This window comes from Hippocampus guttulatus, chromosome 20 (genome assembly GCF_054856545.1).
Source record: "Hippocampus guttulatus isolate MCC_2025c chromosome 20, RoL_Hgut_1.0, whole genome shotgun sequence".
Lineage (NCBI taxonomy): Eukaryota > Metazoa > Chordata > Actinopteri > Syngnathiformes > Syngnathidae > Hippocampus > Hippocampus guttulatus.
Window position 1 is genome coordinate 11755001 of NC_141280.1, and position 23820 is coordinate 11778820.

At 53.2% G+C, this 23820-nt stretch overlaps 39 non-coding genes and 2 pseudogenes across 39 annotated transcripts; all 41 read right to left on the bottom strand.

Moving 5' to 3' along the window:
* Window position 1: 1 nt before the first annotated feature.
* On the bottom strand, window positions 2–120 carry LOC147188449 (5S ribosomal RNA). The gene has a single exon (XR_015098577.1). It is a non-coding gene; the product is annotated as a 5S ribosomal RNA (ribosomal RNA).
* A 363-nt stretch (window positions 121–483) lies between these two features.
* LOC147188450 (5S ribosomal RNA) lies at window positions 484–602 on the bottom strand. Its single transcript, XR_015098439.1, has one exon. It is a non-coding gene; the product is annotated as a 5S ribosomal RNA (ribosomal RNA).
* Window positions 603–1081: 479 nt separating this feature from the next.
* LOC147188451 (5S ribosomal RNA) lies at window positions 1082–1190 on the bottom strand (annotated as a pseudogene).
* Window positions 1191–1552: 362 nt separating this feature from the next.
* On the bottom strand, window positions 1553–1671 carry LOC147188452 (5S ribosomal RNA). Its single transcript, XR_015098325.1, has one exon. It is a non-coding gene; the product is annotated as a 5S ribosomal RNA (ribosomal RNA).
* Window positions 1672–2042: 371 nt separating this feature from the next.
* Window positions 2043–2161, bottom strand: LOC147188453 (5S ribosomal RNA). The gene has a single exon (XR_015098578.1). It is a non-coding gene; the product is annotated as a 5S ribosomal RNA (ribosomal RNA).
* Window positions 2162–2525: 364 nt separating this feature from the next.
* LOC147188454 (5S ribosomal RNA) lies at window positions 2526–2644 on the bottom strand. Its single transcript, XR_015098579.1, has one exon. It is a non-coding gene; the product is annotated as a 5S ribosomal RNA (ribosomal RNA).
* A 362-nt stretch (window positions 2645–3006) lies between these two features.
* LOC147188455 (5S ribosomal RNA) lies at window positions 3007–3125 on the bottom strand. The gene has a single exon (XR_015098168.1). It is a non-coding gene; the product is annotated as a 5S ribosomal RNA (ribosomal RNA).
* A 364-nt stretch (window positions 3126–3489) lies between these two features.
* On the bottom strand, window positions 3490–3608 carry LOC147188456 (5S ribosomal RNA). The gene has a single exon (XR_015098187.1). It is a non-coding gene; the product is annotated as a 5S ribosomal RNA (ribosomal RNA).
* Window positions 3609–3970: 362 nt separating this feature from the next.
* Window positions 3971–4089, bottom strand: LOC147188457 (5S ribosomal RNA). Its single transcript, XR_015098580.1, has one exon. It is a non-coding gene; the product is annotated as a 5S ribosomal RNA (ribosomal RNA).
* A 364-nt stretch (window positions 4090–4453) lies between these two features.
* Window positions 4454–4572, bottom strand: LOC147188458 (5S ribosomal RNA). Its single transcript, XR_015097967.1, has one exon. It is a non-coding gene; the product is annotated as a 5S ribosomal RNA (ribosomal RNA).
* A 482-nt stretch (window positions 4573–5054) lies between these two features.
* On the bottom strand, window positions 5055–5173 carry LOC147188459 (5S ribosomal RNA). The gene has a single exon (XR_015098274.1). It is a non-coding gene; the product is annotated as a 5S ribosomal RNA (ribosomal RNA).
* Window positions 5174–5536: 363 nt separating this feature from the next.
* On the bottom strand, window positions 5537–5655 carry LOC147188460 (5S ribosomal RNA). The gene has a single exon (XR_015098326.1). It is a non-coding gene; the product is annotated as a 5S ribosomal RNA (ribosomal RNA).
* Window positions 5656–6018: 363 nt separating this feature from the next.
* LOC147188461 (5S ribosomal RNA) lies at window positions 6019–6137 on the bottom strand. Its single transcript, XR_015098581.1, has one exon. It is a non-coding gene; the product is annotated as a 5S ribosomal RNA (ribosomal RNA).
* Window positions 6138–6501: 364 nt separating this feature from the next.
* Window positions 6502–6620, bottom strand: LOC147188462 (5S ribosomal RNA). Its single transcript, XR_015098432.1, has one exon. It is a non-coding gene; the product is annotated as a 5S ribosomal RNA (ribosomal RNA).
* Window positions 6621–6982: 362 nt separating this feature from the next.
* On the bottom strand, window positions 6983–7101 carry LOC147188463 (5S ribosomal RNA). Its single transcript, XR_015097930.1, has one exon. It is a non-coding gene; the product is annotated as a 5S ribosomal RNA (ribosomal RNA).
* Window positions 7102–7465: 364 nt separating this feature from the next.
* On the bottom strand, window positions 7466–7584 carry LOC147188464 (5S ribosomal RNA). Its single transcript, XR_015097968.1, has one exon. It is a non-coding gene; the product is annotated as a 5S ribosomal RNA (ribosomal RNA).
* Window positions 7585–8066: 482 nt separating this feature from the next.
* Window positions 8067–8185, bottom strand: LOC147188465 (5S ribosomal RNA). Its single transcript, XR_015098582.1, has one exon. It is a non-coding gene; the product is annotated as a 5S ribosomal RNA (ribosomal RNA).
* A 363-nt stretch (window positions 8186–8548) lies between these two features.
* Window positions 8549–8667, bottom strand: LOC147188466 (5S ribosomal RNA). Its single transcript, XR_015097845.1, has one exon. It is a non-coding gene; the product is annotated as a 5S ribosomal RNA (ribosomal RNA).
* Window positions 8668–9031: 364 nt separating this feature from the next.
* LOC147188467 (5S ribosomal RNA) lies at window positions 9032–9150 on the bottom strand. The gene has a single exon (XR_015097951.1). It is a non-coding gene; the product is annotated as a 5S ribosomal RNA (ribosomal RNA).
* A 364-nt stretch (window positions 9151–9514) lies between these two features.
* Window positions 9515–9633, bottom strand: LOC147188468 (5S ribosomal RNA). Its single transcript, XR_015098270.1, has one exon. It is a non-coding gene; the product is annotated as a 5S ribosomal RNA (ribosomal RNA).
* A 3718-nt stretch (window positions 9634–13351) lies between these two features.
* Window positions 13352–13470, bottom strand: LOC147188469 (5S ribosomal RNA). The gene has a single exon (XR_015098584.1). It is a non-coding gene; the product is annotated as a 5S ribosomal RNA (ribosomal RNA).
* Window positions 13471–13833: 363 nt separating this feature from the next.
* On the bottom strand, window positions 13834–13952 carry LOC147188470 (5S ribosomal RNA). Its single transcript, XR_015097846.1, has one exon. It is a non-coding gene; the product is annotated as a 5S ribosomal RNA (ribosomal RNA).
* A 364-nt stretch (window positions 13953–14316) lies between these two features.
* On the bottom strand, window positions 14317–14435 carry LOC147188471 (5S ribosomal RNA). The gene has a single exon (XR_015098585.1). It is a non-coding gene; the product is annotated as a 5S ribosomal RNA (ribosomal RNA).
* A 364-nt stretch (window positions 14436–14799) lies between these two features.
* LOC147188472 (5S ribosomal RNA) lies at window positions 14800–14918 on the bottom strand. The gene has a single exon (XR_015098475.1). It is a non-coding gene; the product is annotated as a 5S ribosomal RNA (ribosomal RNA).
* Window positions 14919–15282: 364 nt separating this feature from the next.
* Window positions 15283–15401, bottom strand: LOC147188473 (5S ribosomal RNA). Its single transcript, XR_015098586.1, has one exon. It is a non-coding gene; the product is annotated as a 5S ribosomal RNA (ribosomal RNA).
* A 363-nt stretch (window positions 15402–15764) lies between these two features.
* Window positions 15765–15883, bottom strand: LOC147188474 (5S ribosomal RNA). Its single transcript, XR_015098587.1, has one exon. It is a non-coding gene; the product is annotated as a 5S ribosomal RNA (ribosomal RNA).
* A 364-nt stretch (window positions 15884–16247) lies between these two features.
* LOC147188475 (5S ribosomal RNA) lies at window positions 16248–16366 on the bottom strand. The gene has a single exon (XR_015098588.1). It is a non-coding gene; the product is annotated as a 5S ribosomal RNA (ribosomal RNA).
* A 359-nt stretch (window positions 16367–16725) lies between these two features.
* On the bottom strand, window positions 16726–16844 carry LOC147188476 (5S ribosomal RNA). Its single transcript, XR_015098589.1, has one exon. It is a non-coding gene; the product is annotated as a 5S ribosomal RNA (ribosomal RNA).
* Window positions 16845–17323: 479 nt separating this feature from the next.
* On the bottom strand, window positions 17324–17442 carry LOC147188477 (5S ribosomal RNA). Its single transcript, XR_015098590.1, has one exon. It is a non-coding gene; the product is annotated as a 5S ribosomal RNA (ribosomal RNA).
* Window positions 17443–17807: 365 nt separating this feature from the next.
* On the bottom strand, window positions 17808–17926 carry LOC147188478 (5S ribosomal RNA). Its single transcript, XR_015098591.1, has one exon. It is a non-coding gene; the product is annotated as a 5S ribosomal RNA (ribosomal RNA).
* A 363-nt stretch (window positions 17927–18289) lies between these two features.
* Window positions 18290–18408, bottom strand: LOC147188479 (5S ribosomal RNA). Its single transcript, XR_015098246.1, has one exon. It is a non-coding gene; the product is annotated as a 5S ribosomal RNA (ribosomal RNA).
* A 363-nt stretch (window positions 18409–18771) lies between these two features.
* On the bottom strand, window positions 18772–18890 carry LOC147188480 (5S ribosomal RNA). Its single transcript, XR_015098592.1, has one exon. It is a non-coding gene; the product is annotated as a 5S ribosomal RNA (ribosomal RNA).
* A 484-nt stretch (window positions 18891–19374) lies between these two features.
* On the bottom strand, window positions 19375–19493 carry LOC147188481 (5S ribosomal RNA). Its single transcript, XR_015098593.1, has one exon. It is a non-coding gene; the product is annotated as a 5S ribosomal RNA (ribosomal RNA).
* A 364-nt stretch (window positions 19494–19857) lies between these two features.
* On the bottom strand, window positions 19858–19976 carry LOC147188482 (5S ribosomal RNA). Its single transcript, XR_015098595.1, has one exon. It is a non-coding gene; the product is annotated as a 5S ribosomal RNA (ribosomal RNA).
* A 364-nt stretch (window positions 19977–20340) lies between these two features.
* LOC147188483 (5S ribosomal RNA) lies at window positions 20341–20449 on the bottom strand (annotated as a pseudogene).
* Window positions 20450–20813: 364 nt separating this feature from the next.
* LOC147188484 (5S ribosomal RNA) lies at window positions 20814–20932 on the bottom strand. The gene has a single exon (XR_015097956.1). It is a non-coding gene; the product is annotated as a 5S ribosomal RNA (ribosomal RNA).
* A 364-nt stretch (window positions 20933–21296) lies between these two features.
* On the bottom strand, window positions 21297–21415 carry LOC147188485 (5S ribosomal RNA). Its single transcript, XR_015098596.1, has one exon. It is a non-coding gene; the product is annotated as a 5S ribosomal RNA (ribosomal RNA).
* A 479-nt stretch (window positions 21416–21894) lies between these two features.
* On the bottom strand, window positions 21895–22013 carry LOC147188486 (5S ribosomal RNA). The gene has a single exon (XR_015098597.1). It is a non-coding gene; the product is annotated as a 5S ribosomal RNA (ribosomal RNA).
* Window positions 22014–22378: 365 nt separating this feature from the next.
* Window positions 22379–22497, bottom strand: LOC147188487 (5S ribosomal RNA). The gene has a single exon (XR_015098252.1). It is a non-coding gene; the product is annotated as a 5S ribosomal RNA (ribosomal RNA).
* A 462-nt stretch (window positions 22498–22959) lies between these two features.
* LOC147188488 (5S ribosomal RNA) lies at window positions 22960–23078 on the bottom strand. The gene has a single exon (XR_015098598.1). It is a non-coding gene; the product is annotated as a 5S ribosomal RNA (ribosomal RNA).
* Window positions 23079–23442: 364 nt separating this feature from the next.
* Window positions 23443–23561, bottom strand: LOC147188489 (5S ribosomal RNA). Its single transcript, XR_015098599.1, has one exon. It is a non-coding gene; the product is annotated as a 5S ribosomal RNA (ribosomal RNA).
* Between the last annotated feature and the right edge of the window lie 259 nt (window positions 23562–23820).

Below are 23820 nucleotides of genomic sequence, written 5' to 3' on the forward strand. Positions count from 1 at the left end.
AAGCTTACAGCACCTGGTATTCCCAGGCGGTCTCCCATCCAAGTACTAACCAGGCCCGACCCTGCTTAGCTTCCGAGATCGGACGAGATCGGGCGTTCTCAGGGTAGTATGGCCGTAAGCGAGAAATGAGGTGAAAATCGTCCCCTTTATAGCTGACAGGGCACTTCCGGGTCGGGGGCGGAGTAGTGGGGTGAATTTTTTTCATTTATTCACCTCATCGCGGGTGCACGAAGGAGGGGCCCGCTCCCGTGGTGGTTTGAGCGCTCAGCCTGTCAGGCTCGCATACGGTCCGCTGCGAGCACGCAGCTCCTCGGTACTTGATGTCTGTTGCAAAAGTGTGCTTTTCCAGCGGAGGTGCAACACATCAATAAGAGATTTAAAAATATCAGTTCAACGTTGTGGGTCCCCCAGTTAAGCTGAGGTGAAAAAAGTGGAGAAAAGGTAGCGCGAAATAACGTGAAAGAGTGTTCACGTGGGTGCAAAAGCTTACAGCACCTGGTATTCCCAGGCTGTCTCCCATCCAAGTACGAACCAGGCCCGACCCTGCTTAGCTTCCGAGATCGGACGAGATCGGGCGTTCTCAGGGTAGTATGGCCGTAAGCGAGAAAAGAAGTGAAAATTGTCCCCTTTATAGCTGACAGGGCACTTCCGGGTCGGGGGCGGAGTAGTGGGGTGAATTTTTTTCATTTATTCACCTCCTCGCGAGTGCACGAAGGAGGGGCCCGCTCCCGTGGTGGTTTGAGCGCTCAGCCTGTCAGGCTCGCATACGGTCCGCTGCGAGCACGCAGCTCCTCGGTACTTGATGTCTGTTGCAAAGATTTGCTTTTCCAGTGGAGGTGCAAAAGCATGCAGCAGGCGGAAATCCCAAGCTGCTTCTTGTCCAAGTGCTATCATGACCGAGCAGCGTGCAGACGGCTCCCTCTGTTGGACATTATTTTATTCCAAAGAGACGTTGATCTGTCAAATCAACTTGAAGGAAACGATTTCAAAACACAGGATAAGTGAAAGTTGAATGACAAATGAAAGCCAAAATTTTAGGCAAGAGCAGTGATTTGTGTTGTGAATTGGAGGTGGGTGCAAAAGCTTACAGCACCTGGTATTCCCAGGCGGTCTCCCATCCAAGTACTAACCAGGCCCGACCCTGCTTAGCTTCCGAGATCGGGCGTTCTCAGGGTAGTATGGCCGTAAGCGAGAAAAATTGTGAAAATTGTCCCCTTTATAGCTGACAGGCACTTCCGGGTCGGGGGTGGAGTGGTGGGTTGAATTTTTTTCATTTATTCACCTCCTCCCGAGTGCACGCAGGAGGGGCCCGCTCCCGTGGTGGTTTGAGCGCTCAGCCTGTCAGGCTCGCATACGGCCCGCTGCGAGCACGCAGCTCCTCGGTACTTGATGTCTGTTGCAAAAGTGTGCTTTTCCAGCGGAGGTGCAACACATCAATAAGAGATTTAAAAATGTCAGTTCAACGTTGTGTCTCTCCCAGTTAAGGCTGAGGTGAAAAAGTGGAGAAAAGGAAGCGCGAAATAACGTGAAAGAGTGTTCACGTGGGTGCAAAAGCTTACAGCACCTGGTATTCCCAGGCGGTCTCCCATCCAAGTACTAACCAGGCCCGACCCTGCTTAGCTTCCGAGATCGGACGAGATCGGGCGTTCTCGGGGTAGTATGGTCGTAAGCGAGAAAAGAAGTGAAAATTGTCCCCTTTATAGCCGACAGGCACTTCCGGGTCGGGGGTGGAGTGGTGGAGTGGTGGGGTGAATTTTTTTCATTTATTCACCTCCTCCCGAGTGCACGAAGGAGGGGCCCGCTCCCGTGGTGGTTTGAGCGCTCAGCCTGTCAGGCTCGCATACGGCCCGCTGCGAGCACGCAGCTCCTCGGTACTTGATGTCTGTTGCAAAAGTGTGCTTTTCCAGCGGAGGTGCGACACATCAATAAGAGATTTAAAAATGTCAGTTCAACGTTGAGGGTCCCCCAGTTAAGGCTGAGGTGAAAAAAGTGGAGAAAAGGTAGCGCGAAATAACGTGAAAGAGTGTTCACGTGGGTGCAAAAGCTTACAGCACCTGGTATTCCCAGGCGGTCTCCCATCCAAGTACTAACCAGGCCCGACCCTGCTTAGCTTCCGAGATCGGACGAGATCGGGCGTTCTCAGGGTAGTATGGCCGTAAGCGAGAAAAGAAGTGAAAATTGTCCCCTTTATAGCTGACAGGGCACTTCCGGGTCGGGGGCGGAGTGGTGGGGTGAATTTTTTTCATTTATTCACCTCCTCCCGAGTGCACGAAGGAGGGGCCCGCTCCCGTGGTGGTTTGAGCGCTCAGCCTGTCAGGCTCGCATACGGCCCGCTGCGAGCACGCAGCTCCTCGGTACTTGATGTCTGTTGCAAAAGTGTGCTTTTCCAGCGGAGGTGCGACACATCAATAAGAGATTTAAAAATGTCAGTTCAACGTTGAGGGTCCCCCAGTTAAGGCTGAGGTGAAAAAAGTGGAGAAAAGGTAGCGCGAAATAACGTGAAAGAGTGTTCACGTGGGTGCAAAAGCTTACAGCACCTGGTATTCCCAGGCGGTCTCCCATCCAAGTACTAACCAGGCCCGACCCTGCTTAGCTTCCGAGATCGGACGAGATCGGGCGTTCTCAGGGTAGTATGGCCGTAAGCGAGAAAAGAAGTGAAAATCGTCCCCTTTATAGCTGACAGGGCACTTCCGGGTCGGGGGCGGAGTGGTGGGGTGAATTTTTTTCATTTATTCACCTCCTCCCGAGTGCACCAAGGAGGGGCCCGCTCCCGTGGTGGTTGAGCGCTCAGCCTGTCAGGCTCGCATACGGTCCGCTGCGAGCACGCAGCTCCTCGGTACTTGATGTCTGTTGCAAAAGTGTGCTTTTCCAGCGGAGGTGCAACACATCAATAAGAGATTTAAAAATATCAGTTCAACGTTGTGGCTCTCCCAGTTAAGGCTGAGGTGAAAAAGTGGAGAAAAGGAAGCACGAAATAACGTGAAAGAGTGTTCACGTGGGTGCAAAAGCTTACAGCACCTGGTATTCCCAGGCGGTCTCCCATCCAAGTACTAACCAGGGCCGACCCTGCTTAGCTTCCGAGATCGGACGAGATCGGGCGTTCTCAGGGTAGTATGGCCGTAAGCGAGAAAAGAAGTGAAAATCGTCCCCTTTATAGCTGACAGGGCACTTCCGGGTCGGGGGTGGAGTGGTGGGGTGAATTTTTTTCATTTATTCACCTCCTCCCGAGTGCACGAAGGAGGGGCACGCTCCCGTGGTGATTTGAGCGCTCAGCCTGTCAGGCTCGCATACGGTCCGCTGCGAGCACGCAGCTCCTCGGTACTTGATGTCTGTTGCAAAAGTGTGCTTTTCCAGCGGAGGTGCAACACATCAATAAGAGATTTAAAAATATCAGTTCAACGTTGTGGGTCCCCCAGTTAAGGCTGAGGTGAAAAAAGTGGAGAAAAGGTAGCGCGAAATAAAGTGAAAGAGTGTTCACGTGGGTGCAAAAGCTTACAGCACTTGGTATTCCCAGGCGGTCTCCCATCCAAGTACTAACCAGGCCCGACCCTGCTTAGCTTCCGAGATCGGACGAGATCGGGCGTTCTCAGGGTAGTATGGCCGTAAGCGAAAAAAAAAGTGAAAATTGTCCCCTTTATAGCTGACAGGCACGTCCGGGTCGGGGGCGGAGTGGTGGGGTGAATTTTTTTCATTTATTCACCTCCTCCCGTGTGCACGAAGGAGGGTTCCGCTCCCGTGGTGGTTTGAGCGCTCAGCCTGTCAGGCTCGCATACGGTCCGCTGCGAGCACGCAGCTCCTCGGTACTTGATGTCTGTTGCAAAAGTGTGCTTTTCCAGCGGAGGTGCAACACATCAATAAGAGATTTTAAAATGTCAGTTCAACGTTGTGGCCCTCCCAGTTAAGGCTGAGGTGAAAAAGTGGAGAAAAGGTAGCGCGAAATAACGTGAAAGAGTGTTCACGTGGGTGCAAAAGCTTACAGCACCTGGTATTCCCAGGCGGTCTCCCATCCAAGTACTAACCAGGCCCGACCCTGCTTAGCTTCCGAGATCGGACGAGATCGGGCGTTCTCAGGGTAGTATGGCCGTAAGCGAGGGAAAACGTGAAAATTGTCCCCTTTATAGCAGACAGGGCACTTCCGGGTCGGGGGCGGAGTGGTGGGGTGAATTTTTTTCATTTATTTACCTCCTCCCGAGTGCACGAAGGAGGGGCCCGCTCCCGTGGTGGTTTGAGCGCTCAGCCTGTCAGGCTCGCATACGGTCCGCTGCGAGCACGCAGCTCCTCGGTACTTGATGTCTGTTGCAAAAGTGTGCTTTTCCAGCGGAGGTGCAACACATCAATAAGAGATTTAAAAATATCAGTTCAACGTTGAGGGTCCCCCAGTTAAGGCTGAGGTGAAAAAAGTGGAGAAAAGGTAGCGCGAAATAACGTGAAAGAGTGTTCACGTGGGTGCAAAAGCTTACAGCACCTGGTATTCCCAGGCGGTCTCCCATCCAAGTACTAACCAGGCCCGACCCAGCTTAGCTTCCGAGATCGGACGAGATCGGGCGTTCTCAGGGTAGTATGGCCGTAAGCGAGAAAAGAAGTTAAAATTGTCTCCTTTATAGCTGACAGGGCACTTCCGGGTCGGGGGCGGAGTAGTGGGGTGTTTTTTTTTATTTATTTATTCACCTCCTCGCGGGTGCACGAAGGAGGGGCCCGCTCCCGTGGTGGTTTGAGCGCTCAGCCTGTCAGGCTCGCATACGGTCCGCTGCGAGCACGCAGCTCCTCGGTACTTGATGTCTGTTGCAAAAATTTGCTTTTCCAGTGGAGGTGCAAAAGCATGCAGCAGGCGGAAATCCCAAGCTGCTTCTTGTCCAAGTGCTATCAGGACCGAGGACCGGGCAGACGGCTCTCTCTGTTGGACATTATTTTATTCCAAAGAGATGTTGATCTGTCAAATCAACTTGAAGAAAACGATTTCAAAACACAGGATAAGTGAAAGTTGAATGACAAATGAAAGCCAAAATTTTAGGCAAGAGCAGTGATTTGTGTTGTGAATTGGAGGTGGGTGCAAAAGCTTACAGCACCTGGTATTCCCAGGCGGTCTCCCATCCAAGTACTAAGCAGGCCCGACCCTGCTTAGCTTCCGAGATCGGACGAGATCGGGCATTCTCAGGGTAGTATGGCCGTAAGCGAGAAAAGAAGTGAAAATTGTCCCCTTTATAGCTGACAGGGCACTTCCGGGTCGGGGGTGGAGTAGTGGGGTGATTTTTTTTCATTTATTCACCTCCTCGCAAGTGCACGAAGGAGGGGCCCGCTCCCGTGGTGGTTTGAGCGCTCAGCCTGTCAGGCTCGCATACGGCCCGCTGCGAGCACGCAGCTCCTCGGTACTTGATGTCTGTTGCAAAAGTGTGCTTTTCCAGCGGAGGTGCGACACATCAATAAGAGATTTAAAAATGTCAGTTCAACGTTGTGGCTCTCCCAGTTAAGGCTGAGGTGAAAAAGTGGAGAAAAGGAAGCGCGAAATAACGTCAAAGAGTGTTCACGTGGGTGCAAAAGCTTACAGCACCTGGTATTCCCAGGCGGTCTCCCATCCAAGTACTAACCAGGCCCGACCCTGCTTAGCTTCCGAGATCGGACGAGATCGGGCGTTCTCGGGGTAGTATGGTCGTAAGCGAGAAAAGAAGTGAAAATTGTCCCCTTTATAGCCGACAGGAACTTCCGGGTCGGGGGTGGAGTAGTGGGGTGATTTTTTTTCATTTATTCACCTCCTCCCGAGTGCACGAAGGAGGGGCCCGCTCCCGTGGTGGTTTGAGCGCTCAGCCTGTCAGGCTCGCATACGGCCCGCTGCGAGCACGCAGCTCCTCGGTACTTGATGTCTGTTGCAAAAGTGTGCTTTTCCAGCGGAGGTGCGACACATCAATAAGAGATTTAAAAATGTCAGTTCAACGTTGAGGGTCCCCCAGTTAAGGCTGAGGTGAAAAAAGTGGAGAAAAGGTAGCGCGAAATAACGTGAAAGAGTGTTCACGTGGGTGCAAAAGCTTACAGCACCTGGTATTCCCAGGCGGTCTCCCATCCAAGTACTAACCAGGCCCGACCCTGCTTAGCTTCCGAGATCGGACGAGATCGGGCGTTCTCAGGGTAGTATGGCCGTAAGCGAGAAAAGAAGTGAAAATCGTCCCCTTTATAGCTGACAGGGCACTTCCGGGTCGGGGGTGGAGTGGTGGGGTGAATTTTTTTCATTTATTCACCTCCTCCCGAGTGCACGAAGGAGGGGCACGCTCCCGTGGTGGTTTGAGCGCTCAGCCTGTCAGGCTCGCATACGGCCCGCTGCGAGCACGCAGCTCCTCGGTACTTGATGTCTGTTGCAAAAGTGTGCTTTTCCAGCGGAGGTGCAACACATCAATAAGAGATTTAAAAATATCAGTTCAACGTTGTGGGTCCCCCAGTTAAGGCTGAGGTGAAAAAAGTGGAGAAAAGGTAGCGCGAAATAAAGTGAAAGAGTGTTCACGTGGGTGCAAAAGCTTACAGCACTTGGTATTCCCAGGCGGTCTCCCATCCAAGTACTAACCAGGCCCGACCCTGCTTAGTTTCCGAGATCGGACGAGATCGGGCGTTCTCAGGGTAGTATGGCCGTAAGCGAGGGAAGCGTGAAAATTGTCCCCTTTATAGCAGACAGGGCACTTCCGGGTCGGGGGCGGAGTGGTGGGGTGAATTGTTTTCATTTATTTACCTCCTCCCGAGTGCACGAAGGAGGGGCCCGCTCCCGTGGTGGTTTGAGCGCTCAGCCTGTCAGGCTCGCATACGGTCCGCTGCGAGCACGCAGCTCCTCGGTACTTGATGTCTGTTGCAAAAGTGTGCTTTTCCAGCGGAGGTGCAACACATCAATAAGAGATTTTAAAATGTCAGTTCAACGTTGTGGCCCTCCCAGTTAAGGCTGAGGTGAAAAAGTGGAGAAAAGGTAGCGCGAAATAACGTGAAAGAGTGTTCACGTGGGTGCAAAAGCTTACAGCACCTGGTATTCCCAGGCGGTCTCCCATCCAAGTACTAACCAGGCCCGACCCTGCTTAGCTTCCGAGATCGGAGGAGATCGGGCGTTCTCAGGGTAGTATGGCCGTAAGCGAGGGAAAACGTGAAAATTGTCCCCTTTATAGCAGACAGGGCACTTCCGGGTCGGGGGCGGAGTGGTGGGGTGAATTTTTTTCATTTATTTACCTCCTCCCGAGTGCACGAAGGAGGGGCCCGCTCCCGTGGTGGTTTGAGCGCTCAGCCTGTCAGGCTCGCATACGGTCCGCTGCGAGCACGCAGCTCCTCGGTACTTGATGTCTGTTGCAAAAGTGTGCTTTTCCAGCGGAGGTGCAACACATCAATAAGAGATTTAAAAATATCAGTTCAACGTTGAGGGTCCCCCAGTTAAGGCTGAGGTGAAAAAAGTGGAGAAAAGGTAGCGCGAAATAACGTGAAAGAGTGTTCACGTGGGTGCAAAAGCTTACAGCACCTGGTATTCCCAGGCGGTCTCCCATCCAAGTACTAACCAGGCCCGACCCAGCTTAGCTTCCGAGATCGGACGAGATCGGGCGTTCTCAGGGTAGTATGGCCGTAAGCGAGAAAAGAAGTTAAAATTGTCTCCTTTATAGCTGACAGGGCACTTCCGGGTCGGGGGCGGAGTAGTGGGGTGATTTTTTTTTTTTATTTATTCACCTCCTCGCGGGTGCACGAAGGAGGGGCCCGCTCCCGTGGTGGTTTGAGCGCTCAGCCTGTCAGGCTCGCATACGGTCCGCTGCGAGCACGCAGCTCCTCGGTACTTGATGTCTGTTGCAAAAATTTGCTTTTCCAGTGGAGGTGCAAAAGCATGCAGCAGGCGGAAATCCCAAGCTGCTTCTTGTCCAAGTGCTATCAGGACCGAGGACCGGGCAGACGGCTCTCTCTGTTGGACATTATTTTATTCCAAAGAGATGTTGATCTGTCAAATCAACTTGAAGGAAACGATTTCAAAACACAGGATAAGTGAAAGTTGAATGACAAATGAAAGCCAAAATTTTAGGCAAGAGCAGTGATTTGTGTTGTGAATTGGAGGTGGGTGCAAAAGCTTACAGCACCTGGTATTCCCAGGCGGTCTCCCATCCAAGTACTAACCAGGCCCGACCCTGCTTAGCTTCCGAGATCGGACGAGATCGGGCGTTCTCAGGGTAGTATGGCCGTAAGCGAGGGAAAACGTGAAAATTGTCCCCTTTATAGCAGACAGGGCACTTCCGGGTCGGGGGCGGAGTAGTGGGGTGAATTTTTTTCATTTATTCACATCCTCCCGAGTGCACGAAGGAGGGGCCCACTCCCGTGGTGGTTTCAGCGCTCAGCCTGTCAGGCTCGCATACGGTCCGCTGCGAGCACGCAGCTCCTCGGTACTTGATGTCTGTTGCAAAAGTGTGCTTTTCCAGCGGAGGTGCAACACATCAATAAGAGATTTAAAAATGTCAGTTCAACGTTGTGGCTCTCCCAGTTAAGGCTGAGGTGAAAAAGTGGAGAAAAGGAAGCGCGAAATAACGTGAAAGAGTATTCACCTGGGTGCAAAAGCTTACAGCACCTGGTATTCCCAGGCGGTCTCCCATCCAAGTACTAACCAGGCCCGACCCTGCTTAGCTTCCGAGATCAGACGAGATCGGGCGTTCTCAGGGTAGTATGGCCGTAAGCGAGAAAAGAAGTGAAAATCCTCCCCTTTATAGCTGACAGGGCACTTCCGGGTCGGGGGCGGAGTGGTGGGGTGAATTTTTTTCATTTATTCACCTCCTCCCGAGTGCACCAAGGAGGGGCCCGCTCCCGTGGTGGTTTGAGCGCTCAGCCTGTCAGGCTCGCATACGGTCCGCTGCGAGCACGCAGCTCCTCGGTACTTGATGTCTGTTGCAAAAGTGTGCTTTTCCAGCGGAGGTGCAACCCATCAATAAGAGATTTAAAAATGTCAGTTCAACGTTGAGGGTCCCCCAGTTAAGGCTGAGGTGAAAAAAGTGGAGAAAAGGTAGCGCGAAATAACGTGAAAGAGTGTTCACGTGGGTGCAAAAGCTTACAGCACCTGGTATTCCCAGGCGGTCTCCCATCCAAGTACTCTCCAGGCCCGACCCTGCTTAGCTTCCGAGATCGGACGAGATCGGGCGTTCTCAGGGTAGTATGGCCGTAAGCGAGAAAAGAAGTGCAAATTGTCCCCTTTATAGCTGACAGGGCACTTCCGGGTGGGGGGTGGAGTTGTGGGGTGAATTTTTTCCATTTATTCACCTCCTCCCGAGTGCACGAAGGAGGGGCCCGCTCCCGTGGTGGTTTGAGCGTTCAGCCTGTCAGGCTCGCATACGGTCCGCTGCGAGCACGCAGCTCCTCGGTACTTGATGTCTGTTGCAAAAGTGTGCTTTTCCAGCGGAGGTGCAACACATCAATAAGAGATTTAAAAATGTCAGTTCAACGTTGTGGCTCTCCCAGTTAAGGCTGAGGTGAAAAAAGTGGAGAAAAGGAAGCGCGAAATAACGTGAAAGAGTGTTCACGTGGGTGCAAAAGCTTACAGCACCTGGTATTCCCAGGCGGTCTCCCATCCAAGTACTAACCAGGCCCAACCCTGCTTAGCTTCCGAGATCGGACGAGATCGGGCATTCTCAGGGTAGTATGGCCGTAAAAGGAGAAAATGTGAAAATTGTCCCCTTTATAGCTGACAGGGAACTTCCGGCCCCTTGAGTCGTCACCTTACCGTGGTGGAGGGGTTTGTGTGTCCCAATGATCCTAGGAGCTAAGTTGTCTGGGGCTTCATGCCCCTGGGAGGGTCACCCATGGCAAACAGGTTCTGGGTGAGGGGCCAGACAAAGCACGGCTCAAAGACCCTTATGATCAGAAAAATATATGGACCAAGGTTTCCCTTGCCCGGACGCGGGTCACCGGGGCCCCCCTCTGGAGCCAGGCCTGGAGGTGGGGCTCGTTGGGAAGCGCCTGGTGGCCGGGCCTACACCCATGGGGCCTGGCCGGGCACAGCCCGAAGAAGCAACGTGGGTCCCCCTTCCCATGGGCTCACCACCCATGAGAGGGGCCAAAGGGGTCGGGTGCAATGTGAGCTGGGCGGCAGCCAAAGGCGAGGACCCTGGCGGTCAGATCCTCGGCTGTTGGGACATGGAATGTCACCTCTCTGGCAGGGAAGGAGCCCGAGCTGGTGTGTGAGGCAGAGAATTTCCGACTGGATATAGTCGGACTTGCCTCCACACACAGCCTGGGTTCTGGTACCAGTTCTCTCGAGAGGGGTTGGACTCTCTTCCACTCTGGAGTTGGTCACGGTGAGAGGCGCAGAGCAGGTGTGGGCATACTCATTGCCCCCCGGCTCAGTGCCTGTACATTGGGGTTCACACCGGTAGACGAGAGGGTTGCCTCCCTCCGCCTTCGGGTGGGTGGACGGGTCCTGACTGTTGTTTGTGCATATGCACCAAACAGCAGCTCAGTATACCCACCCTTTTTGGAGTCCTTGGAGGGTGTGCTGGAGAGTACTCCTGCTGGGGACTCCCTTGTTCTGCTGGGGGACTTCAATGCTCACATGGGCAATGACAGTGAGACCTGGAGGGGCGTGATTGGGAGGAACGGCCCCCCCGATCAGAACTCGAGTGGTGTTTTGTTATTGGACTTCTGTGCTCGCCACGGATTGTCCATAACGAACACCTTGTTCAAACATAAGGGTGTCCATATGTGCACTTGGCACCAGGACACCCTAGGCCGCAGTTCGATGATCGACTTTGTAGTTGTATCATAGGATTTGCGGCCGCATGTTCTGGACACTCGGGTGAAGAGAGGGGCGGAGCTGTCAACTGATCACCACCTGGTGGTGAGTAGGCTCCGATGGTGGGGGAAGATGCCGGCCCGTCCTGGCAGACCCAAACGTATTGTGAGGGTTTGTTGGGAGCGTCTGGCGGAATCCCCTGTCAGAAGGAGTTTCAACTCCCACCTCCGACAGAGCTTTTCCCATGTTCCGGGGGAGGCGGGGGACATTGAGCCCGAGTGGACCATGTTCCGTGCCTCTATTGTTGAGGCGGCCAATCTGAGTTGTGGCCGTAAGGTGGTTGGTGCCTGTCGTGGCGGCAACCCCCGTACTCGCTGGTGGACACCAGCAGTAAGGGATGACGTCAAGCTGAAGAAGGAGTCCTATCGAGCCTTTATGGCCTGTGGGACCCCAGAGGCAGCTGATGGGTATCGACTGGCCAAGCGGAACGCAGCTTCGGTGGTCGCCGAGGCAAAAACCGGAGCGTGGGAGGAGTTCGGTGAGGCCATGGAAGCCGACTTCCGGACGGCTTCGAGGAAATTCTGGTCCACCATCCAACGTCTCAGGAGGGGGAAGCAGTGCACCACTAACACTGTGTACAGTGGGGATGGGGTGCTGCTGACTTCGACTCGGGACGTTGTGAACCGGTGGGCAGAGTACTTGGAAGACCTCCTCAACTCCACCAACACGCCTTCCTTGGAGGAAGCAGAGCCTGGGGACTCTGAGGTGGGCTCTCCTATCTCTGTGGTTGAAGTCACCGATGTGGTTAAAAAGCTCCTCGGTGGCAAGGCCCCAGGGGTGGATGAGATCCGCCCGGAGTTCCTCTAGGCTCTGGATGTTGTGGGGCTGTCCTGGTTGACACGCCTCTGCAACATCGCGTGGTCAACAGGGAGAGTGCCTCTGGATTGGCAGACCGGGGTGGTAGTCCCTCTTTTTAAAAAGGGGGACCGGAGGGTGTGTTCCAACTACAGAGGGATCACACTCCTCAGCCTCCCTGGTAAGGTCTATTCAGGGGTGCTGGAGAGGAGGGTCCGTCAGGAAGTCGAGCCTCAGATTGAGGAGGAGCAGTGTGGTTTTCGTCTCGGCCGTGGAACAGTGGACCAGCTCTACACCCTTAGCAGGGTCCTCGAGGGTATGTGGGAATTGGCCCAACCAGTCTACATGTGTATTGTGGACTTGGAGAAGGCGTTTGACCATGTCCCTCGGGGAGTTCTGTGGGGGGTGCTTCGTGGGTATGGGGTACCGAACCCCCTGATACGGGCGGTTCGGTCACTATACCACCGATGTCAGAGTCTGGTTCGCATTGCCGGCAGTAAGTCGGAATCGTTTCCAGTGGGGGTAGGACTCCGCCAAGGCTGCCCTTTGTCGCCGATTCTGTTCATAACCTTTATGGACAGAATTTCTAGGCGCAGCAGAAGCGTTGAGGGGGTCCGTTTTGGGGGCCTCAGTATTGCATCCCTGCTTTTTGCAGATGATGTGGTGCTGTTGGCTCCTTCAAACAGGGCTCTCCAACTCTCACTGGAGCGTTTCGCAGCCGAGTGTGAAGCGGCTGGGATGAAGATCAGCACCTCCAAATCTGAAACCATGGTCCTCAGTCGGAAAAGGGTGGAGTGCCCCCTCCGGGTCGGGGAGGAGATCTTGCCCCAAGTGGAGGAGTTCAAGTATCTTGGGGTCTTGTTCACGAGTGGGGGCAGGAGGGAGCGAGAGATCGACAGGCGGATCGGTGCAGCGTCTGCTGTGATGCGGACGTTGTATCGGTCTGTTGTGGTGAAGAAGGAGCTGAGCCAAAGGGCGAAGCTCTCAATTTACCGGTCGATCTATGTTCCAACCCTCATCTATGGTCACGAGCTATGGGTCGTGACCGAAAGAACGAGATCCCGGTTACAAGCGGCCGAAATGAGTTTTCTCCGCAGGGTGTCCGGGCTCTCCCTTAGAGATAAGGTGGGAAGCTCGGTCATCCGGGAGGGGCTCAGAGGCGAGCCAATTCTCCTCCACATCGAGAGGAGCCAGATGAGGTGGCTTGGGCATCTGATTCGGATGCCTCCTGAGCGCCTCCCTGGTGAGGTGTTCCGGGCATGTCCCACCGGGAGGAGACCCCGAGGAAGACCCAGGACACGCTGGAGAGACTATGTCACCCAGCTGGCCTGGGAACGTCTCGGGATCCCCCGGGGAGAGCTGTAAGAAGTAGCTAGGGAGAGGGAAGTCTGGGCTTCCCTGCTAAAGCTGTTGCCCCCGCGACCCGGCCCCGGATAAGCGGGAGATGATGGATGGATGGAGGGAACTTCCTAGTCGGGGGCGGAGTGGTGGGGTGAATTTTTTTCATTTATTAACCTCCTCCCGAGTGCACGAAGGAGGGGCCCGCTCCCGTGGTGGTTTGAGCGCTCAGCCTGTCAGGCTCGCATACGGTCCGCTGCGAGCACGCAATTCTTCGGTACTTGATGTCTGTTTGAAAGTGTGCTTTTCCAGCAGAGGTGCAACACATCAATAAGAGATTTAAAAATATCAGTTCAACTTAGTGGGTCCCCCAGTTAAGGCTGAGGTGAAAAAAGTGGAGAAAAGGAAGCGCGAAATAACGTGAAAGAGTGTTCACGTGGGTGCAAAAGCTTACAGCACCTGGTATTCCCAGGCGGTCTCCCATCCAAGTACTAACCAGGCCCGACCCTGCTTAGCTTCCGAGATCGGACGAGATCGGGCGTTCTCAGGGTAGTATGGCCGTAAGCGAGGGAAAACGTGAAAATTGTCCCCTTTATAGCAGACAGGGCACTTCCGGGTCGGGGGCGGAGTGATGGGGTGAATTTTTTTCATTTATTTACCTCCTCCCGAGTGCACGAAGGAGGGGCCCGCTCCCGTGGTGGTTTGAGCGCTCAGCCTGTCAGGCTCGCATACGGTCCGCTGCGAGCACGCAGCTCCTCGGTACTTGGTGTCTGTTGCAAAAGTGTGCTTTTCCAGCGGAGGTGCAACACATCAATAAGAGATTTAAAAATGTCAGTTCAACGTTGTGGCTCTCCCAGTTAAGGCTGAGGTGAAAAAGTGGAGAAAAGGAAGCGCGAAATAACGTGAAAGAGTGTTCACGTGGGTGCAAAAGCTTACAGCACCTGGTATTCCCAGGCGGTCTCCCATCCAAGTACTAACCAGGCCCGACCCTGCTTAGCTTCCGAGATCAGACGAGATCGGGCGTTCTCAGGGTAGTATGGCCGTAAGCGAGAAAAGAAGTGAAAATTGTCCCTTTTATAGCTGACAGGCACGTCCGGGTCGGGGGCGGAGTGGTGGGGTGAATTTTTTTCATTTATTCACCTCCTCGCGAGTGCACGAAGGAGGGGCCCGCTCCCGTGGTGGTTTGAGCGCTCAGCCTGTCAGGCTCGCATACGGTCCGCTGCGAGCACGCAGCTCCTCGGTACTTGATGTCTGTTGCAAAAGTGTGCTTTTCCAGCGGAGGTGCAACACATCAATAAGAGATTTAAAAATATCAGTTCAACGTTGAGGGTCCCCCAGTTAAGGCTGAGGTGAAAAAAGTGGAGAAAAGGTAGCGCGAAAATAACGTGAAAGAGTGTTCACGTGGGTGCAAAAGCTTACAGCACCTGGTATTCCCAGGCGGTCTCCCATCCAAGTACTAACCAGGCCCGACCCTGCTTAGCTTCCGAGATCGGACGAGATCGGGCGTTCTCAGGGTAGTATGGCCGTAAGCGAGGGAAAACGTGAAAATTGTCCCCTTTATAGCAGACAGGGCACTTCCGGGTCGGGGGCGGAGTAGTGGGGTGAATTTTTTTCATTTATTCACCTCCTCGTGGGAGCACGAAGGAGGGGCCCGCTCCCGTGGTGGTTTGAGCGCTCAGCCTGTCAGGCTCGCATACGGTCCGCTGCGAGCACGCAGCTCCTCGGTACTTGATGTCTGTTGCAAAAGTGTGCTTTTCCAGCGGAGGTGCAACACATCAATAAGAGATTTAAAAATGTCAGTTCAACGTTGTGGCTCTCCCAGTTAAGGCTGAGGTGAAAAAAGTGGAGAAAAGGTAGCGCGAAATAACGTGAAAGAGTGTTCACGTGGGTGCAAAAGCTTACAGCACTTTATATTCCCAGGCGGTCTCCCATCCAAGTACTAACCAGGCCCGACCCTGCTTAGCTTCCGAGATCGGACGAGATCGGGCGTTCTCAGGGTAGTATGGCCGTAAGCGAGAAGAGAAGTGAAAATTGTCCCCTTTATAGCTGACAGGGCACTTCCGGGTCGGGGGCGCAGTAGTGGGGTCAATTTTTTTCATTTATTCACCTCCTCGCGAGTGCACGAAGGAGGGGCCCGCTCCCGTGGTGGTTTGAGCGCTCAGCCTGTCAGGCTCGCATACGGCCAGCTGCGAGCACGCAGCTCCTCGGTACTTGATGTCTGTTGCAAAAGTGTGCTTTTCCAGCGGAGGTGCAACACATCAATAAGAGATTTAAAAATATCAGTTCAACGTTGAGGGTCCCCCAGTTAAGGCTGAGGTGAAAAAAGTGGAGAAAAGGTAGCGCGAAATAACGTGAAAGAGTGTTCACGTGGGTGCAAAAGCTTACAGCACCTGGTATTCCCAGGCGGTCTCCCATCCAAGTACTAACCAGGCCCGACCCTGCTTAGCTTCCGAGATCGGACGAGATCGGGCGTTCTCAGGGTAGTATGGCCGTAAGCGAGGGAAAACGTGAAAATTGTCCCCTTTATAGCAGACAGGGCACTACCGGGTCGGGGGCGGAGTAGTGGGGTGAATTATTTTCATTTATTCACCTCCTCGCGGGTGCACGAAGGAGGGGCCCGCTCCCGTGGTGGTTTGAGCGCGCAGCCTGTCAGGCTCGCATACGGTCCGCTGCGAGCACGCAGCTCCTCGGTACTTGATGTCTGTTGCAAAAGTGTGCTTTTCCAGCGGAGGTGCAACACATCAATAAGAGATTTAAAAATGTCAGTTCAACGTTGTGGCTCTCCCAGTTAAGGCTGAGGTGAAATAGTGGAGAAAAGGTAGCGCGAAATAACGTGAAAGAGTATTCACGTGGGTGCAAAAGCTTACAGCACCTGGTATTCCCAGGCGGTCTCCCATCCAAGTACTAACCAGGCCCGACCCTGCTTAGCTTCCGAGATCGGACGAGATCGGGCGTTCTCAGGGTAGTATGGCCGTAAGCGAGGGAAAAGGTGAAATTTGTCCCCTTTATAGCAGACAGGGCACTTCCGGGTCGGGGGCGGAGTAGTGGGGTGAATTTTTTTCATTTATTCACCTCCTCGCGGGAGCACGAAGGAGGGGCCCGCTCCCGTGGTGGTTTGAGCGCTCAGCCTGTCAGGCTCGCATACGGTCCGCTGCGAGCACGCAGCTCCTCGGTACTTGATGTCTGTTGCAAAAGTGTCCTTTTCCAGCGGAGGTGCAACACATCAATAAGAGATTTAAAAATATCAGTTCAACGTTGAGGGTCCCCCAGTTAAGGCTGAGGTGAAAAAAGTGGAGAAAAGGTAGCGCGAAATAACGTGAAAGAGTGTTCACGTGGGTGCAAAAGCTTACAGCACCTGGTATTCCCAGGCGGTCTCCCATCCAAGTACTAACCAGGCCCGACCCTGCTTAGCTTCCGAGATCGGACGAGATCGGGCGTTCTCAGGGTAGTATGGCCGTAAGCGAGAAAAGAAGTTAAAATTGTCCCCTTTATAGCTGACAGGGCACTTCCGGGTCGGAATAGTGGGGTGAATTTTTTTTTTAATTATTCACCTCCTCGCGGGTGCACGAAGGAGGGGCCCGCTCCCGTGGTGGTTTGAGCGCTCAGCCTGTCAGGCTCGCTTACGGTCCGCTGCGAGCACGCAGCTCCTCGGTACTTGATGTCTGTTGCAAAAGTGTGCTTTTCCAGCGGAGGTGCAACACATCAATAAGAGATTTAAAAATGTCAGTTCAACGTTGTGGCTCTCCCAGTTAAGGCTGAGGTGAAAAAGTGGAGAAAAGGAAGCGCGAAATAACGTGAAAGAGTGTTCACGTGGGTGCAAAAGCTTACAGCACCTGGTATTCCCAGGCGGTCTCCCATCCAAGTACTAACCAGGCCCGACCCTGCTTAGCTTCCGAGATCGGACGAGATCGGGCGTTCTCAGGGTAGTATGGCCGTAAGCGAGAAAAGAAGTGAAAATTGTCCCCTTTATAGCTGACAGGGCACCTCCGGGTCGGGGGCGCAGTAGTGGGGTCAATTTTTTTCATTTATTCACCTCCTCGCGAGTGCACGAAGGAGGGGCCCGCTCCCGTGGTGGTTTGAGCGCTCAGCCTGTCAGGCTCGCATACGGTCCGCTGCGAGCACGCAGCTCCTCGGTACTTGATGTCTGTTGCAAAAATTTGCTTTTCCAGTGGAGGTGCAAAAGCATCCAGCAGGCGGAAATCCCAAGCTGCTTCTTGTCCAAGTGCTATCATGAACGAGCCCCGTGCAGACGGCTCCCTCTGTTGGACATTATTTTATTCCAAAGAGACGTTGATCTGTCAAATCAACTTGAAGGAAACGATTTCAAAACACAGGATAAGTGAAAGTTGAATGACAAATGAAAGCCAAAATTTTAGGCAAGAGCAGTGATTTGTGTTGTGAATTGGAGGTGGGTGCAAAAGCTTACAGCACCTGGTATTCCCAGGCGGTCTCCCATCCAAGTACTAACCAGGCCCGACCCTGCTTAGCTTCCGAGATCGGACGAGATCGGGCGTTCTCAGGGTAGTATGGCCGTAAGCGAGAAAAGAAGTGAAAATTGTCCCCTTTATAGCTGACAAGGCAGTTCCGGGTCGGGGGCGGAGTGGTGGGGTGAATTTTTTTCATTTATTCACCTCCTCCCGAGTGCACGAAGGAGGGGCCCGCTCCCGTGGTGGTTTGAGCGCTCAGCCTGTCAGGCTCGCATACGGTCCGCTGCGAGCACGCAGCTCCTCGGTACTTGATGTCTGTTGCAAAATTTTGCTTTTCCAGCGGAGGTGCAACACATCAATAAGAGATTTAAAAATATCAGTTCAACGTTGTGGGTCCCCCAGTTAAGGCTGAGGTGAAAAAAAGTGGAGAAAAGGTAGCGCGAAATAACGTGAAAGAGTGTTCACGTGGGTGCAAAAGCTTACAGCACCTGGTATTCCCAGGCGGTCTCCCATCCAAGTACTAACCAGGCCCGACCCTGCTTAGCTTCCGAGATCGGACGAGATCGGGCGTTCTCAGGGTAGTATGGCCGTAAGCGAGGGAAAACGTGAAAATTGTCCCCTTTATAGCAGACAGGGCACTTCCGGGTCGGGGGCGGAGTAGTGGGGTGAATTTTTTTCATTTATTCACCTCCTCGCGGGTGCACGAAGGAGGGGCCCGCTCCCGTGGTGGTTTGAGCGCTCAGCCTGTCAGGCTCGCATACGGTCCGCTGCGAGCACGCAGCTCCTCGGTACTTGATGTCTGTTGCAAAAGTGTGCTTTTCCAGCGGAGGTGCAACACATCAATAAGAGATTTAAAAATGTCAGTTCAACGTTGTGGCTCTCCCAGTTAAGGCTGAGGTGAAATAGTGGAGAAAAGGTAGCGCGAAATAACGTGAAAGAGTGTTCACGTGGGTGCAAAAGCTTACAGCACCTGGTATTCCCAGGCGGTCTCCCATCCAAGTACTAACCAGTCCCGACCCTGCTTAGCTTCCGAGATCGGACGAGATCGGGCGTTCTCAGGGTAGTATGGCCGTAAGCGAGAAAAAATGTGAAAATTGTCCCCTTTATAGCTGACAGGCACTTCCGGGTCGGGGGTGGAGTGGTGGGGTGAATTTTTTTCATTTATTCACCTCCTCCCGAGTGCACGAAGGAGGGGCCCGCTCCCGTGGTGGTTTGAGCGCTCAGCCTGTCAGGCTCGCATACGGCCCGCTGCGAGCACGCAGCTCCTCGGTACTTGATGTCTGTTGCAAAAGTGTGCTTTTCCAGCGGAGGTGCAACACATCAATATGAGATTTAAATATATCAGTTCAACGTTGTGGGTCCCCCAGTTAAGGCTGAGGTGAAAAAAGTGGAGAAAAGGTAGCGCGAAATAACGTGAAAGAGTGTTCACGTGGGTGCAAAAGCTTACAGCACCTGGTATTCCCAGGCGGTCTCCCATCCAAGTACTAACCAGGCCCGACCCTGCTTAGCTTCCGAGATCGGACGAGATCGGGCGTTCTCAGGGTAGTATGGCCGTAAGCGAGAAAAGAAGTTAAAATTGTCCCCTTTATAGCTGACAGGGCACTTCCGGGTCGGGGGCGGAGTAGTGGGGTGAATTTTTTTTTTTTTATTTATTCACCTCCTCGCGGGTGCACGAAGGAGGGGCCCGCTCCCGTGGTGGTTTGAGCGCTCAGCCTGTCAGGCTCGCATACGGTCCGCTGTGAGCACGCAGCTCCTCGGTACTTGATGTCTGTTGCAAAAATTTGCTTTTCCAGTGGAGGTGCAAAAGCATGCAGCAGGCGGAAATCCCAAGCTGCTTCTTGTCCAAGTGCTATCATGACCGAGCAGCGTGCAGACGGCTCCCTCTGTTGGACATTATTTTATTCCAAAGAGACGTTGATCTGTCAAATCAACTTGAAGGAAACGATTTCAAAACACAGGATAAGTGAAAGTTGAATGACAAATGAAAGCCAAAATTTTAGGCAAGAGCAGTGATTTGTGTTGTGAATTGGAGGTGGGTGCAAAAGCTTACAGCACCTGGTATTCCCAGGCGGTCTCCCATCCAAGTACTAACCAGGCCCGACCCTGCTTAGCTTCCGAGATCGGACGAGATCGGGCGTTCTCAGGGTAGTATGGCCGTAAGCGAGAAAAGAAGTGAAAATTGTCCCCTTTATAGCTGACAGGGCACTTCCGGGTCGGGGGCGCAGTAGTGGGGTCAATTTTTTTCATTTATTCACCTAATCGCGAGTGCACGAAGGAGGGGCCCGCTCCCGTGGTGGTTTGAGCGCTCAGCCTGTCAGGCTCGCATACGGTCCGCTGCGAGCACGCAGCTCCTCGGTACTTGATGTCTGTTGCAAAAGTGTGCTTTTCCAGCGGAGGTGCAACACATCAATAAGAGATTTAAAAATATCAGTTCAACGTTGTGGGTCCCCCAGTTAAGGCTGAGGTGAAAAAAGTGGAGAAAAGGTAGCGCGAAATAACGTGAAAGAGTGTTCACGTGGGTGCAAAAGCTTACAGCACCTGGTATTCCCAGGCGGTCTCCCATCCAAGTACTAACCAGGCCCGACCCTGCTTAGCTTCCGAGATCGGACGAGATCGGGCGTTCTCAGGGTAGTATGGCCGTAAGCGAGAAAAGAAGTGAAAATTGTCCCCTTTATAGCTGACAGGGCACTTCCGGGTCGGGGGTGCAGTAGTGGGGTCAATTTTTTTCATTTATTCACCTCCTCGCGAGTGCACGAAGGAGGGGCCCGCTCCCGTGGTGGTTTGAGCGCTCAGCCTGTCAGGCTCGCATACGGCCCGCTGCGAGCACGCAGCTCCTCGGTACTTGATGTCTGTTGCAAAAGTGTGCTTTTCCAGCGGAGGTGCAACACATCAATAAGAGATTTAAAATTATCAGTTCAACGTTGTGGGTCCCCCAGTTAAGGCTGAGGTGAAAAAAGTGGAGAAAAGGTAGCGCGAAATAACGTGAAAGAGTGTTCACGTGGGTGCAAAAGCTTACAGCACCTGGTATTCCCAGGCGGTCTCCCATCCAAGTACTAACCAGGCCCGACCCTGCTTAGCTTCCGAGATCGGGCGTTCTCAGGGTAGTATGGCCGTAAGCGAGGGAAAACGTGAAATTTGTCCCCTTTATAGCAGACAGGGCACTTCCGGGTCGGGGGCGGAGTAGTGGGGTGAATTTTTTTCATTTATTCACCTCCTCGCGGGTGCACGAAGGAGGGGCCCGCTCCCGTGGTGGTTTGAGCGCTGAGCCTGTCAGGCTCGCATACGGTCCGCTGCGAGCACGCAGCTCCTTGGTACTTGATGTCTGTTGCAAAAGTGTGCTTTTCCAGCGGAGGTGCAACACATCAATAAGAGATTTAAAAATGTCAGTTCAACGTTGTGGCTCTCCCAGTTAAGGCTGAGGTGAAAAAAGTGGAGAAAAGGTAGCGCGAAATAACGTGAAAGAGTGTTCACGTGGGTGCAAAAGCTTACAGCACCTGGTATTCCCAGGCGGTCTCCCATCCAAGTACTAACCAGGCCCGACCCTGCTTAGCTTCCGAGATCGGACGAGATCAGGCGTTCTCAGGGTAGTATGGCCGTAAGCGAGAAAAGAAGTGAAAATTGTCCCCTTTATAGCTGACAGGGCAGTTCCGGGTCGGGGGCGGAGTGGTGGGGTGAATTTTTTTCATTTATTCACCTCCTCCCGAGTGCACGAAGGAGGGGCCCGCTCCCGTGGTGGTTTGAGCGCTCAGCCTGTCAGGCTCGCATACGTTCCGCTGCGAGCACGCGGCTCCTCGGTACTTGATGTCTGTTGCAAAATTTTGCTTTTCCAGTGGAGGTACAACACATCAATAAGAGATTTAAAAATATCAGTTCAACGTTGTGGGTCCCCCAGTTAAGGCTGAGGTGAAAAAAGTGAAGAAAAGGTAGCGCGAAATAACGTGAAAGAGTGTTCACGTGGGTGCAAAAGCTTACAGCACCTGGTATTCCCAGGCGGTCTCCCATCCAAGTACTAACCAGGCCCGACCCTGCTTAGCTTCCGAGATCGGACGAGATCGGGCGTTCTCAGGGTAGTATGGCCGTAAGCGAGAAAAGAAGTGAAAATTGTCCCCTTTAGAGCTGACAGGGCACTTCCGGGTCGGGGGCGGAGTAGTGGGGTGATTTTTTTTCATTTATTCACCTCCTCGCGAGTGCACGAAGGAGGGGCCCGCTCCCGTGGTGGTTTGAGCGCTCAGCCTGTCAGGCTCGCATACGGTCCGCTGCGAGCACGCAGCTCCTCGGTACTTGATGTCTGTTGCAAAAATTTGCTTTTCCAGTGGAGGTGCAAAAGCATCCAGCAGGCGGAAATCCCAAGCTGCTTCTTGTCCAAGTGCTATCATGACCGAGCCCCGTGCAGACGGCTCCCTCTGTTGGACATTATTTTATTCCAAAGAGACGTTGATCTGTCAAATCAACTTGAAGGAAACGATTTCAAAACACAGGATAAGTGAAAGTTGAATGACAAATGAAAGCCAAAATTTTAGGCAAGAGCAGTGATTTGTGTTGTGAATTGGAGGTGGGTGCAAAAGCTTACAGCACCTGGTATTCCCAGGCGGTCTCCCATCCAAGTACTAACCAGGCCCGACCCTGCTTAGCTTCCGAGATCGGACGAGATCGGGCGTTCTCAGGGTAGTATGGCCGTAAGCGAGAAAAGAAGTGAAAATTGTCCCCTTTATAGCTGACAGGGCACTTCCGGGTCGGGGGCGGAATAGTGGGGTGAATTTTTTTTTTAATTATTCACCTCCTCGCGGGTGCACGAAGGAGGGGCCCGCTCCCGTGGTGGTTTGAGCGCTCAGCCTGTCAGGCTCGCATACGGTCCGCTGCGAGCACGCAGCTCCTCGGTACTTGATGTCTTTTGCAAAGGTGTGCTTTTCCAGCAGAGGTGCAACACATCAATAAGAGATTTAAAAATGTCAGTTCAACGTTGTGGCTCTCCCAGTTAAGGCTGAGGTGAAAAAGTGGAGAAAAGGAAGCGCGAAATAAGGTGAAAGAGTGTTCACGTGGGTGCAAAAGCTTACAGCACCTGGTATTCCCAGGCGGTCTCCCATCCAAGTACTAACCAGGCCCGACCCTGCTTAGCTTCTGAGATCGGACGAGATCGGGCGTTCTCAGGGTAGTATGGCCATAAGCGAGAAAACATGTGAAAATTGTCCCCTTTATAGCTGACAGGCACTTCCGGGTCGGGGGTGGAGTGGTGGGGTGAATTTTTTTCATTTATTCACCTCCTCCCGAGTGCACGAAGGAGGGGCCCGCTCCCGTGGTGGTTTGAGCGCTCAGCCTGTCAGGCTCGCATACGGTCCGCTGCGAGCACGCAGCTCCTCGGTACTTGATGTCTGTTGCAAACATTTGCTTTTCCAGTGGAGGTGCAAAAGCATCCAGCAGGCGGAAATCCCAAGTGCTATCATGACCGAGCCCCGTGCAGACGGCTCCCTCTGTTGGACATTATTTTATTCCAAAGAGACGTTGATCTGTCAAATCAACTTGAAGGAAACGATTTCAAAACACAGGATAAGTGAAAGTTGAATGACAAATGAAAGCCAAAATTTTAGGCAAGAGCAGTGATTTGTGTTGTGAATTGGAGGTGGGTGCAAAAGCTTACAGCACCTGGTATTCCCAGGCGGTCTCCCATCCAAGTACTAACCAGGCCCGACCCTGCTTAGCTTCCGAGATCGGACGAGATCGGGCGTTCTCAGGGTAGTATGGCCGTAAGCGAGAAAAGAAGTGAAAATTGTCCCCTTTATAGCTGACAAGGCAGTTCCGGGTCGGGGGCGGAGTGGTGGGGTGAATTTTTTTCATTTATTCACCTCCTCCCGAGTGCACGAAGGAGGGGCCCGCTCCCGTGGTGGTTTGAGCGCTCAGCCTGTCAGGCTCGCATACGGTCCGCTGCGAGCACGCAGCTCCTCGGTACTTGATGTCTGTTGCAAAATTTTGCTTTTCCAGCGGAGGTGCAACACATCAATAAGAGATTTAAAAATATCAGTTCAACGTTGTGGGTCCCCCAGTTAAGGCTGAGGTGAAAAAAGTGGAGAAAAGGTAGCGCGAAATAACGTGAAAGAGTGTTCACGTGGGTGCAAAAGCTTACAGCACCTGGTATTCCCAGGCGGTCTCCCATCCAAGTACTAACCAGGCCCGACCCTGCTTAGCTTCCGAGATCGGACGAGATCGGGCGTTCTCAGGGTAGTATGGCCGTAAGCGAGGGAAAACGTGAAAATTGTCCCCTTTATAGCAGACAGGGCACTTCCGGGTCGGGGGCGGAGTAGTGGGGTGAATTTTTTTCATTTATTCACCTCCTCGCGGGTGCACGAAGGAGGGGCCCGCTCCCGTGGTGGTTTGAGCGCTCAGCCTGTCAGGCTCGCATACGGTCCGCTGCGAGCACGCAGCTCCTCGGTACTTGATGTCTGTTGCAAAAGTGTGCTTTTCCAGCGGAGGTGCAACACATCAATAAGAGATTTA